This window comes from Mobula birostris, chromosome 6 (genome assembly GCF_030028105.1).
Source record: "Mobula birostris isolate sMobBir1 chromosome 6, sMobBir1.hap1, whole genome shotgun sequence".
NCBI classification, from domain to species: domain Eukaryota; kingdom Metazoa; phylum Chordata; class Chondrichthyes; order Myliobatiformes; family Myliobatidae; genus Mobula; species Mobula birostris.
In genome coordinates this window covers 87291971-87302752 of record NC_092375.1, presented here as the reverse complement: position 1 = coordinate 87302752, position 10782 = coordinate 87291971, and the positions used below count along the sequence as shown (strand labels likewise).

The window sequence follows — 10782 nt, the reverse complement described above, 5'->3', positions numbered from 1 at the left end:
GTGCTGCAATTGCTCAAAAATTGATAACACAAAATACTCTGCAGATGCTGGGGTCAAAACAACATTCACAACACGCTGGAGGAACTCAGCAGGTCGGGCAGCATACGTGGAAATGATCAGTCAATGTTTCGGGCCAGAACCCTTCGTCAGGACTGTAGAGGGAAGGGGCAGAGGCCCTATAAAGAAGGTAGGGGGAGGGTGGAAAGGAGAAGGCTGGTAGGTTCCAGGTGAAAAACCGGTAAGGGGAAAGATAAAGGGGTGGGGGAGGGGAAGCAGGGAGGTGATAGACAAGAAAGGTGAAGAAGGAATAGGGGAAAACATAATGGGTAGTAGAAGGAGGCGGAACCATGAGGGAGGTGATAGGCAGCTGGGGGAGGGGGCAGAGTGACATAGGGATAGGGGAAGGGAATTACTGGAAGTTGGAGAATTCTATGTTCATACCAAGGGGCTCAAAAATTGAAACCTTGCTCATTGTTTTTACACTAATTCTCTTCATAAATATACTCAGTGGCCACATTATTATGTGCCGCCTGTACCTAATAAAGTGGCCACTGAGTGTATGTTTGTGGTCTTCTGCTGCTGTAGCCCCATCCACTTCAAGGTTCGGTGTGTTGTGTGTTCAGAGATGCTCTTCTGCACATCACTGTTGTAACATGTGGTTATTGGAGTTACTGTGCCTTCCTGTCAGCTTGAATCTTCTGGCTATTCTCCTCTGATCTCGCTCATTAGCAAGGCCTTTTTGTCCACAGAACTGCCACTCACTGGATGCTCCCCCCCCATTTATTGCTCCATTCTCTGTAAACCTTGAGACTGTTATGCATGAAAATTCCAGGAGATTAGAAGTTTCTGAGATACTCAAACCACCCCGTCTGGCACCGACAATGGCTCTCTGTTTCATTGGTTCCAAGTCAGGGGAATTCGAATAAGTGACACTGCAGACTGTAACATTGAAACAGCAAGCTATTGGCCTCCCTGCTCGCTGTGTCAGGAGCGATATCTCTCTTTCCCTAGTTAGTCAGAGAGAGATGTCGAAGTGTTGGGATGGACTCTTTTTATGAACTTAAATGTTGGGATGGACAGCAGCTTTTTATGAACCCTAGATCATGGTCTCTGGGGGCTTGCTATTGTTTGCATGGTGGGTGGGGGAGGGCTGATGCTTTTGATGAAGCAAGTGGGGAGGGGGAGGGGGAGGGGAGGGCTGACGATTTTGCTGCTGCTTGTGCGTGGAAGTGGGAGGAGGGACTTTGGGGTTCAATGTTTTTCTATCATTCATTCTTCAGGGGTTTTTCCTCTCTGTTTCGTGGATGTCTGTGAAGAGTAAGGATTTCAGGTTGCGTACTGTATACAACCTCTGATATCAGATGGAACCATATGAACAATCATCCCATGGCCAAAGTCACATAGATCACATTTCTTCCCCATTGTGATGTTTGGTCTGAAAAACATTTAAACCTCTTGACCATGTTGGTGTGCTTTTTTGCGTTGAATTGCTGCCACACCATTGGCTGATTAGATATTTGCACTAACAAGCAGGTGTTTCGATGTACCTGATAAAGTGGTCACTGAGTGTACGTTCTACAGCCATTCCCACACCCTGTTTCTGGCTGCATTTCAGAACTTGCCAGTGACCCATTTTCTCCAGCCACTAGCATTTTTGTAGTGAAGCAGCTTGGACCTGACGACAAATTCCTGGATATTGGCCCAGTGAGGCTGAAAGGATTGACTGCATTTCCAGTTAGGATGGTGCATGACATGAAAGGTAACGTGGGGTCGAAGGCTAAGGGGTAGTAACTGTTCTTGAACCTGGTGGTGCGAGTCCTGAGGCTCCTGTACCTTCTACCTGATGGCAACAGCGAGAAAAGAACATGGTCTGGGTGATGAGGGTCTTTGATGATGGAGGCTGCTTTTCTACAGCAACGTTTCATGTAGATGTACTCAATGGTTGGGAGGGTTTTACCATGACATACTGGCATGAATCTCTTACCTTTAGTAGGATTTTCCGCTCAAGGGCATTGGTGTTCCCATACCGTGCCTGCTGATGGAGATTGTGGAGGAGGTGTTTTTGTCAATCAGCTACAAATGAGGAAATCCAGGATCCAATTGCACAAGGGGGTATCGATGCCCAAGTCTTGGAGTTTACTGATTCGTTTTGAGGGAACAATGGTGTTAAATGCTGGGCTGTAATTGATAAAGAGCATCCTGATGTATGCACCTTTGCTGCCCAGATGTTCCAGGGTTGTGTGAAGAGCCGACAAGATAGCAGCTGCTGTAGACCCTTTGTTTCGGTAGGGAATTGGAGTGCATCCAAGTCACCATTCAAACAGCAGCTGATCAACCATCAGGCTCTTGAACCAGTGGGGATAATGTCACTCAATCTTGCTCAGCAAAACACTGAACATAACCTACGGACTCACTTTCCAGGATTCTTCATCTAATGTTCTCGGTATTTATTTACTTATCATTTTGGTTTTGTATTTGCACAGATTGCTGTCTTTTGCACACTGGTTATTTGTCTTGCGTGCAGCTCTCATTGATTCTATTGTGTGTCTTTGTACTTACTGTGAATTCCCACAAGAAAATGAATCTTGGCATTGTACATGGTGACATGCATGTACCTTGATAATACATCTGCTTGCAACTTGTTGTAATGTCCTTGTCTGTTTGAGTATTGCCTTCTGTATCGTGCCAACTTCAACACCAAAATCCTTCTAATGGCTCAAGCACCTCTTCCATAGCAGCAGAAATATTCAGAAGGTCAAACAGCAGCTGGGGAGGAGGAACAGCTAACATTTCAGGTTGAATACACTTCATCAGTTAACTGTTCCTCTTTCCTCAGAGGCTGCCTAACCTGCTGAGTGTTTCCAGCATTTGCCATTTTTAACTCAGGTTTTGAATATCTTCTGCTTTTTGGATTTTCTCCTCTCTCAATAGTACTGTTTGAACTTTTTATTCTGAATTCAAATGTGGCACTTGACAACAACAGACTTTACAGCAAATGCTGTTAGCAGGGTTGAGTTTATCAGCAAGCGTCACCTTTAATGTGTGAGAAGCACAGGAAGACCATTTATCCAGACATGAATGAGTCTTTATTTTATAAATTGCATCCTATTGTCTTTTAAATCTGAATGTATATCTTAAAGCACTGCCTGTGGTATCCCTTGGCATCTTCCCTGAATGCATTCAAGGGTAAATTACTCCTTCCACTATTACCACAGGATATGGGATGACGGTCTCCTCTGACGTCCATTCCACAGATGAAGGACATTCTGTGCCCTCCAATAACTTTAACTCATCACATCTTTGCACTGTAACACGGAACCAGCTGGGAGCTGTTTAAACTGTTCCCTTTTTAAAAAAGGGCAAAATCAGAAAATCTACAAATTGTTTTGTGTCATTAAAAATGCTGTTATATAGATGTCCCTTCACTTTTAATAAAAATCTGCACAAAAAAAATTGAGTGATTCCTAGCAGTTCTCCCTTGCTTGAAGCAATGGGCTTTACTGAATATTTAAAGCTTTCTAATATCCCTGAGGATGCTCCAAACAATCCTTTATGTGGGCCACTCAACAGCACGTGGTTTATATAGTGTGTAAGTGAGAGCTGATTCCTGAGCTGAATGTGGAATCACATTGCAAAGCTGGCATGCTTTATTCTGAGTGCCTAATGACATTGAGAGGAACTCTCTCAGCAGGACCAATTCAGAAATTCACACCTTCAACTGTCGACTGCTCCTGGGCATTTCTGAAGGCAAATTATAACATTTTATTTCAAGCAGAGTCGATAAAATTTGGAATTGTAGGAATGAAAGGAGAGAAAGCCATTCAGCCCTTCTAAACAGAAATACAGGAGCACGGAATGGTACAGAAAGGCCAATTACCCACTGAAGGTGCAGTGCTTTCTTCATAGGCATCCGTTAGTCTCGTGAGACCATTGGTTTGCACCTTGGAAGGTTTCCAGGGTGCAGGCCTGGGCAAGGTTGTATGGAAGACCGGCGGTTTCCCATGCTACAAGTCTCTTCTCTCCACACCACCGATGTTGTCCAAGGGAAGGGCACTAGGACCCATACAGCTTGGCACCGGTGTCGTCACAGAGCAATGTGTGGTTAAGTGCCTTGCTCAAGGACATAACACGCTGCCTCAGCTGAGGCTCAAACTTGCAACCTTCAGATCACTAGACCGATGCCTTAACCACTTGGCCACGCGCCAACACCTTCCTTCATAGATCAATCCACAAAGTCCCATCATTGTCTTCTATATATTCCTGCAAGTATTTTCTCCCTTCCAGACTTTCTCCAGTTCGTTACGCTATTAAGTTTGATTTGGGCCGATCTGCACCTTAACTCTTTGTTAAATAAAAACAAACTCACTTTCAAAGTGCAATTGTAGGTGTAATTGTTCTTTTGGGAAAGAGAGTTTTGATTGTCCTTTGCTATGTGGGTGAAAGTACTGTCAGTTTTTAAGAGAGGATCATGTCTACTTTTTACATAGTAGAGGGACAGGCTATTCAGCCCAACACACTTATGCTTCACTCAGATTCCCTCCCACCTTTCCCCATCTAAATCTATCAGCATGACTCTCCGCTTTCCTCTTCCACATTTTCTTGTACAGCCTCCTATTAAATTTAGTATTAGTCACTCGGGAGGGAGTTCCACATGCTGCTCAATCTTTGATAAATTCTCTACTGGTTTTCTTGCTCTTTTATATTGACAACCTCGACTTGTAGTTTTCCCCACAATTAGTAATGCTCAAAATGGCTGTTGTGATGTGTCTAGTGTGGTAGTGTAGTGGGTGGTGCTTGCTGCTCTCACTCTCAGCTTCCACTGCTGGGTAGCAGTCTTGCAAAAAGGAGGGCTGAATGTGTGAGTCTCTCCCTGCCAGTACACAGCCTCTCCAACAGCAAGCCTCATGCAGTGCCTCCTCGCTGGCGACACCCGGAAACTGAACTCCTTTCGGACTCAGGCTGAATTACAGAGGATGGGGAGGAGGTCTGGCCCCTGCACACATAGCACGCAGGCCCATTGGTGTGTGGACACGCCCTGGTGCTCATGAACCAGATCCCCAGCTATGGGTATATAGCCCCACTGCCTGTGGGCAGCCTCGAGAGAGAAGGCGGCTGTGGGGGTAAACCCAGACAGCCAATCCGGAGTGGAGCCCCTAAGGCGGCTGGTCGTCATTGAACATCCTCCCGGCAGCCCTGCAGCCAAGCTGGTGCCAGATGTATTGCTTCATAAGCCTTCCTTAGGACCGCACTGGTGAGACTGAGAGGGGGATCTTGATGACTGGGCATCTGAGGATCTCCATACCTTCCACCCAGGCTTGTGATGGTGGTCATCGCCCATTGTCCTTCAATACAGACAGATGCCAACCAACCAGTAATGCTCAAAGCAGATTTGACATTGAAGTATGTCTAGAGCACCCTGAGATTCATTTTTGCAGCAGAACAAAGAACTACAATAGAATCAGTGAAAAACTACACACAAAGACTGACAAGCAAACAATGTGCAAAAGTAAAATGTGGAAACACAATAAAAATAAATAAATAATACCAAGAACATGAGTTGTAGAGTCCGTGAAAACGAGTCTGCAAGTTGTGTTCAGTGATCAGTTCTGTGCTGTGGTGACTGAAGTTATCCAGTCTGGTTCAGGAGCCTGATGATTGAACTGCTGCACAATCTGATGGTGTGGGATCTAAGGCTCCTGTACCTCCTTCCTGAAGGTAGTATAGCCTGCATGGTGGGGGTCCTTCTGTGTCTCTGCACTATCAAGACCTTTCAAGGTCAAGTTTAATGATCATTCAACCATACATGAATACCCATACATGAATGCAGCCAAACATAACAGCGTTTCTCCGGGGCCAAGTGCAAAACACAATACCAGCAGTCATACACAGCACAAGGCACATACAAGATAGCAAGTAAGCACACAGTTGCTATGTTTGTGGTACTAGGAGGCAGAGTGGCTGTGAATAACACACATGAGAGATGGAGAGGTGAAGGACAAAGGTGCAGCTGTTTATTTCAGTTGTAAGTCAGCTACCCAGAATGACCTCTCACATCACACTCCATGTGTAATGTGGAAATTTCCCTCTGTTCTAAGGAATTCAGTAAGTGTCGTTCTTAGGAATCCTCACACGAAGTATCTAAATTGCTGAAGATGTCTGTGCGTCTCAGCCCAAAGTATTGCAATATTCAAACACTCTCTCACCGGAGAGAGGACTTCAATCCACAATCGGTCCAGCTGGGAGGTAAAACCTACATTGAAATGCTAATCCTCTTTCCAAGCACTATTTCTCTTTTTAGACAAAGAGTCTGATTTTGTAATGGAACAAAACTCTTGGCAACTTTCATTGCAACATTAGAGTTACCTCTGTCAGGTAGGTTTGCTGAAAGGGAATTTATTCACACAAACTAATTCTTGACAAAACAATGCTCAACTCTTACAGGAAAGAGGCTGTGATACCTTATTGCAGTGAGTAACTTTAGGAAGACAGGAGTTAGAAAATTAAACAGCAGTGATTAGCTGACCCTGTAAGCAGGACACAAAGATAAGACACAACATGGAGAAGATCAACTCATTTATTTACCTGACACTGGCAAGTTGCACAGAAATCCCCAATACAACTATTACTTTACTCCAGCCATTCAGCTAACACAATAAGTAAAAACATTCAGACTTCTACAAATCAAAGACCACAGTAAATACAAACACACACACATTTGTTGTTTTCTTGATATAAAAAGATCCACAGATTTGAGCAACAATTCCATTATCAAATTACAATTCAATCAATGTGTCACAAGATTAAAAAGGAGAGCACAAGATTTAATATATTTTCCAAGTTGTGGAAGTATAAAAATAACTATCAGCAAAGATTAATTGGGAGTGCTGAAAGAACAATTTCTCCAACAGTACACTTCATGAGTATATGAAATTTAAAAAATATTTCAAATTTCAAAAGTGAGGTTAATAAAACTAAAGAAAGCTGGGTTGTCATATTATGAGTAAAACCCAGTGCACTCTGCTGTCAGGGAATAATGGTCAGTGTGGCAGCCAAATTGTGCACATCAGGATCCCATGCACATTCACACAATGAGAAATGAACAGGTCTTGGCTGGGTGATGTGCATTAACCAGGAAGAGTTTCCACATTCTTTGAAATAGCGCCCCCCTGAGGGTTGGCAGGTCCTTGATTTAACGTCTCATTTGAACGACATCATCTCCAACGGTGCCGCACTGCCTTAGCGTCCACCAGGGTCACGTGCTCATTTCTGGAAATTGGTGGGGCCTGATTTTGCAATGAACTTCAGGACGAACTATATTTGCCACTAAAAGCAAGAAATGGCAAATATGGGACACAACTATTCAGCCGATGGGAGCCTGGTTAATAGAGGGGAATGTGACAAGTGTGGTGAATGAGCCTGGAAATTGGACATAGTCAGAAGACACTTTCACCTGTATGCTGTCATCTAGAGAATGAAGTGCTCTCTTAGTCTCCCAGTCGGCCATTCACTCCTCTCTCTCCATACACTCACAACACCCTGGAGGAAACAATCAGTCAACGTTTCGGTCTGGAACCCTTCATCAGGACTGTAGAGGGAAGGGGCGGAGGCCCTATAAAGAAGGCGAGGGGAGGGTGGGAAGGAGAAGGCCGGTAGGTGCCAGGTGAAAAACCAGTAAGGGGAAAGATAAAGGGGTGGGAGAGGGGAAGCAGGGAGGTGATAGGCAGGAAAGGTGAAGAAGGAATAGGGGAAAACACAATGGGTAGTAGAAGGAGGTGGAACCATGAGGGAGGTGATAGGCAGCTGGGGGAGGGGGCAGAGTGACATAGGGATAGGGGAAGGGAGGGGGAGGGAATTACCAGAAGTTGGAGAATTCTATGTTCATACCAAGGGGCTGGAGACTACCTAGACGGTATATGAGGTATTGTATACTTACTCTCTCTCTCCATAAGCCTGATCCTAAACAAAATCCTTTTCTATCTGACACCACACTCACCTCCCCTGTTTGATGTTGGAATCTGGCCCTCTGTTTAATCACTTCACAGTCACCTCATACCCCCTCGAACCTCTGCATTTCTCACTTGCTCTTATAGAATCTCCTCTGAATTCACATCCCCAACAAAACCTCTGGTGATTTAATCAGTTCTCCTTTGTCTCCATCCATGCCCGTTTTCATTGCCCAGCATCTATGGCACTTTTCTATATTAACAAAAGATTAGCATGGGGCTAACGTGAAGTTCAACCATAATGCTCAGGTTATATGACCATAACAATGGAGCTAGTAATTGCATACAACTAGTTCCCTTATCACAGTGCAAGGCCACTATTTGTCAGAATAGAATGTTTGTCCTGATGGTTGCGTCTTTGAAGGTTCTGTGGGATTGAAGCAACACACAAAGGGCCAGAGGAACTGAGTTGGGGGGCGGGGAGTCAGGCAGCATCCATGGAGGGAAATGGACAGTCACAAGGTGGTGTACCACCAGAAAAGAGAGTCATCGTTACTAATGCAATTGACAATGATGGGACTGACCTGCCCCAAAACTGGAAGGGCAAGGTAATACAAACCAGACTGGAGGACTGACTGATACATTGTACCTCGCTAGTACATTAGAATCAGCAGGCCGTGACCAACACCCCTTTTATAATGCCCTCTTATACTCAAGCCGAACAATAAACTTATGTTCCTGATAATTATTTCTCTAAAGCTCTTTTGTATTGTGTCAGAGTTCAAAAACGTATTACCATTCATAAACGGCTCCCCACCAACTCAACCACCCTCATCAAACGGCCTCACTCCCCCACTTACAACCCTCCCCTACTTCTCACTCCCGCGCCATCACTTGCATCCGCTGGTCCTAGCCACACCCCTCCCCAGTCACCTGCTCCGCCAGGCCCGCCGAACAACCACACCGATCCAGTTTGGCGCCTTACGTTCCCCCGGTGACGCCTTCCGCAAACGTCGTCACGCTTGCAATGACATAAGACGCTAGAGACGGGAGTTCCCAGCTGAGATGAGAGGAGGAGTATTCATGCAAACAAGGTCCGCCTCTCTCATTTGGTTGGTGAGATATCAGCTATTTTACAAAATCAGTTATACTCCAAAAGAGGTTTCGCTACTAGGGAGAAAAAGACAACATATGCAAAAGAGTGACAGAGATAACACCAAACCTACTTCAAAAGTTGACGAGAAGCAGGATGAGTAGGTGTCCTGTAGACAGTCGCTCTTACAGAGGGAAGACTGGCGGCATCCGAAAAGGTCCGACCAGTGGCGGGTACCGCTTCTCGGCCTTTTGGCTAAGATCGGGCGTAGTGAACCCAGGTATGTGGGCACCAAGTACCACTATGTGCCCAATTTCTAGCTGTCGCCCTCGACACGAAGGATAGGTCTGGTTCCACTCCCGCGCAACGCCCCAGTAAGCTGGTCGTTGCCGGCATACCTGTCCTACGTAGAAAAGTTCTTCCAGGAGAACGCCTTTGACCACAGGGCCATCAGGCAGTGGTCGGCACGTAATGTCCTGCAGACACTGCAGGAGAAGGACGTGATGGACACAGTGGGGTGGTTCCCTGAGCAGACCGTCCAGTTCATCTGGCAAAATGTCTCATTGCCAGATCTCAACAACGGGCACCAAGACCTCGCCTGGCTGGCGGTGAGAGGGGCCCTCCCAGTCAGAGCCCTCCTGTACGCCCGGAACGTCGTCTCCGCACCCCACTGCCCATGGGAGGACTGCAGTGAGGAGGAGCCTGTGACCCACCTCTTTGCACACTGCCAGTTCGCAGAGAGGGTGTGGAGGAGGATGGACAGGCTAGTGCCACGTTTCATCCCCAGTAGATGCGTAGCAGAGGACTCTCTGATCCGGCTGTTCCCGGGGACGCACACGGAGACCAACATCCGGTGCTGCTGGCAGATCATCAACTCGGTGAAAGACGCTCTTTGGTCGGCCCGAAACTTGATGATCTACCAGCACATGGAGATGTCCGTGGGAGAATGCTGCCGACTGGCACACTCTCGGCTGCAGGAGTACATGCTGAGGGACGCACTGAAACCTGGTGCAGCCACCGCAAGGGCCCGGTGGGGAAGGACCACAGTATAGGTTTCTTCACCGGCGGGAGTGGGAGGGATCAGGGGGCGGGGAGTTTACCCCTCAACAATGGTGTGGTAAGGTAAAACAACAGAGCGCCACGTGGGTGGTCATAAGTATGGAAATGTACTGACTATAATGGAAACATATGGAAAGGATGGAAAGTTATGGAATGGTTTATTGTATATGATTTTATTTTTGAATAAAGTATATTTTGAAATTAAAAAAATCTGTTCTTATCAGTTTAATATCTGATACGTCCCCTACCTGGGGACCATATATTAAATTGATTTTTGGAACAGGGAGATGGAATAGGGGCTTTCTCCATCCACTCCGCGCATCGACCAGGTATTGCAGTGCCTCCTGGAATGGTGCACCTCCCCTTGGGGAGATTCAACAACAAATAAAGAATAGGATTCTGTACACATTAAGCCTCTCAGGCTTTTCTTCAGGCCTCTGTAAACGCTGTGTTTGTTCTTAATGAAGACATAGGCTTGCATGGGTGAAAACATTGTTGGTTTACAGCATAGCTTCAGCTCAAGGAGGAAGGGCATGTGTGGTGTGGTGTAAGCGTTTCTGCCTGTCGAGAAGCAGTCGTCTGTACTGTCCCTTTCAGTACTTTCAATGCTTCATCTGATCCTCCTGCTGTCTTCATCTCACAACACGAAGAAATCTGCAGGTGCTGGAAATTCAAGCCACACACACA

At 46.0% G+C, this 10782-nt stretch overlaps 1 pseudogene; it reads left to right on the top strand.

Annotated features, from left to right (window-relative positions):
• Positions 1-10285: 10285 nt before the first annotated feature.
• On the top strand, positions 10286-10458 carry LOC140199919 (U2 spliceosomal RNA; annotated as a pseudogene).
• The last annotated feature ends 324 nt before the right edge of the window (positions 10459-10782 follow it).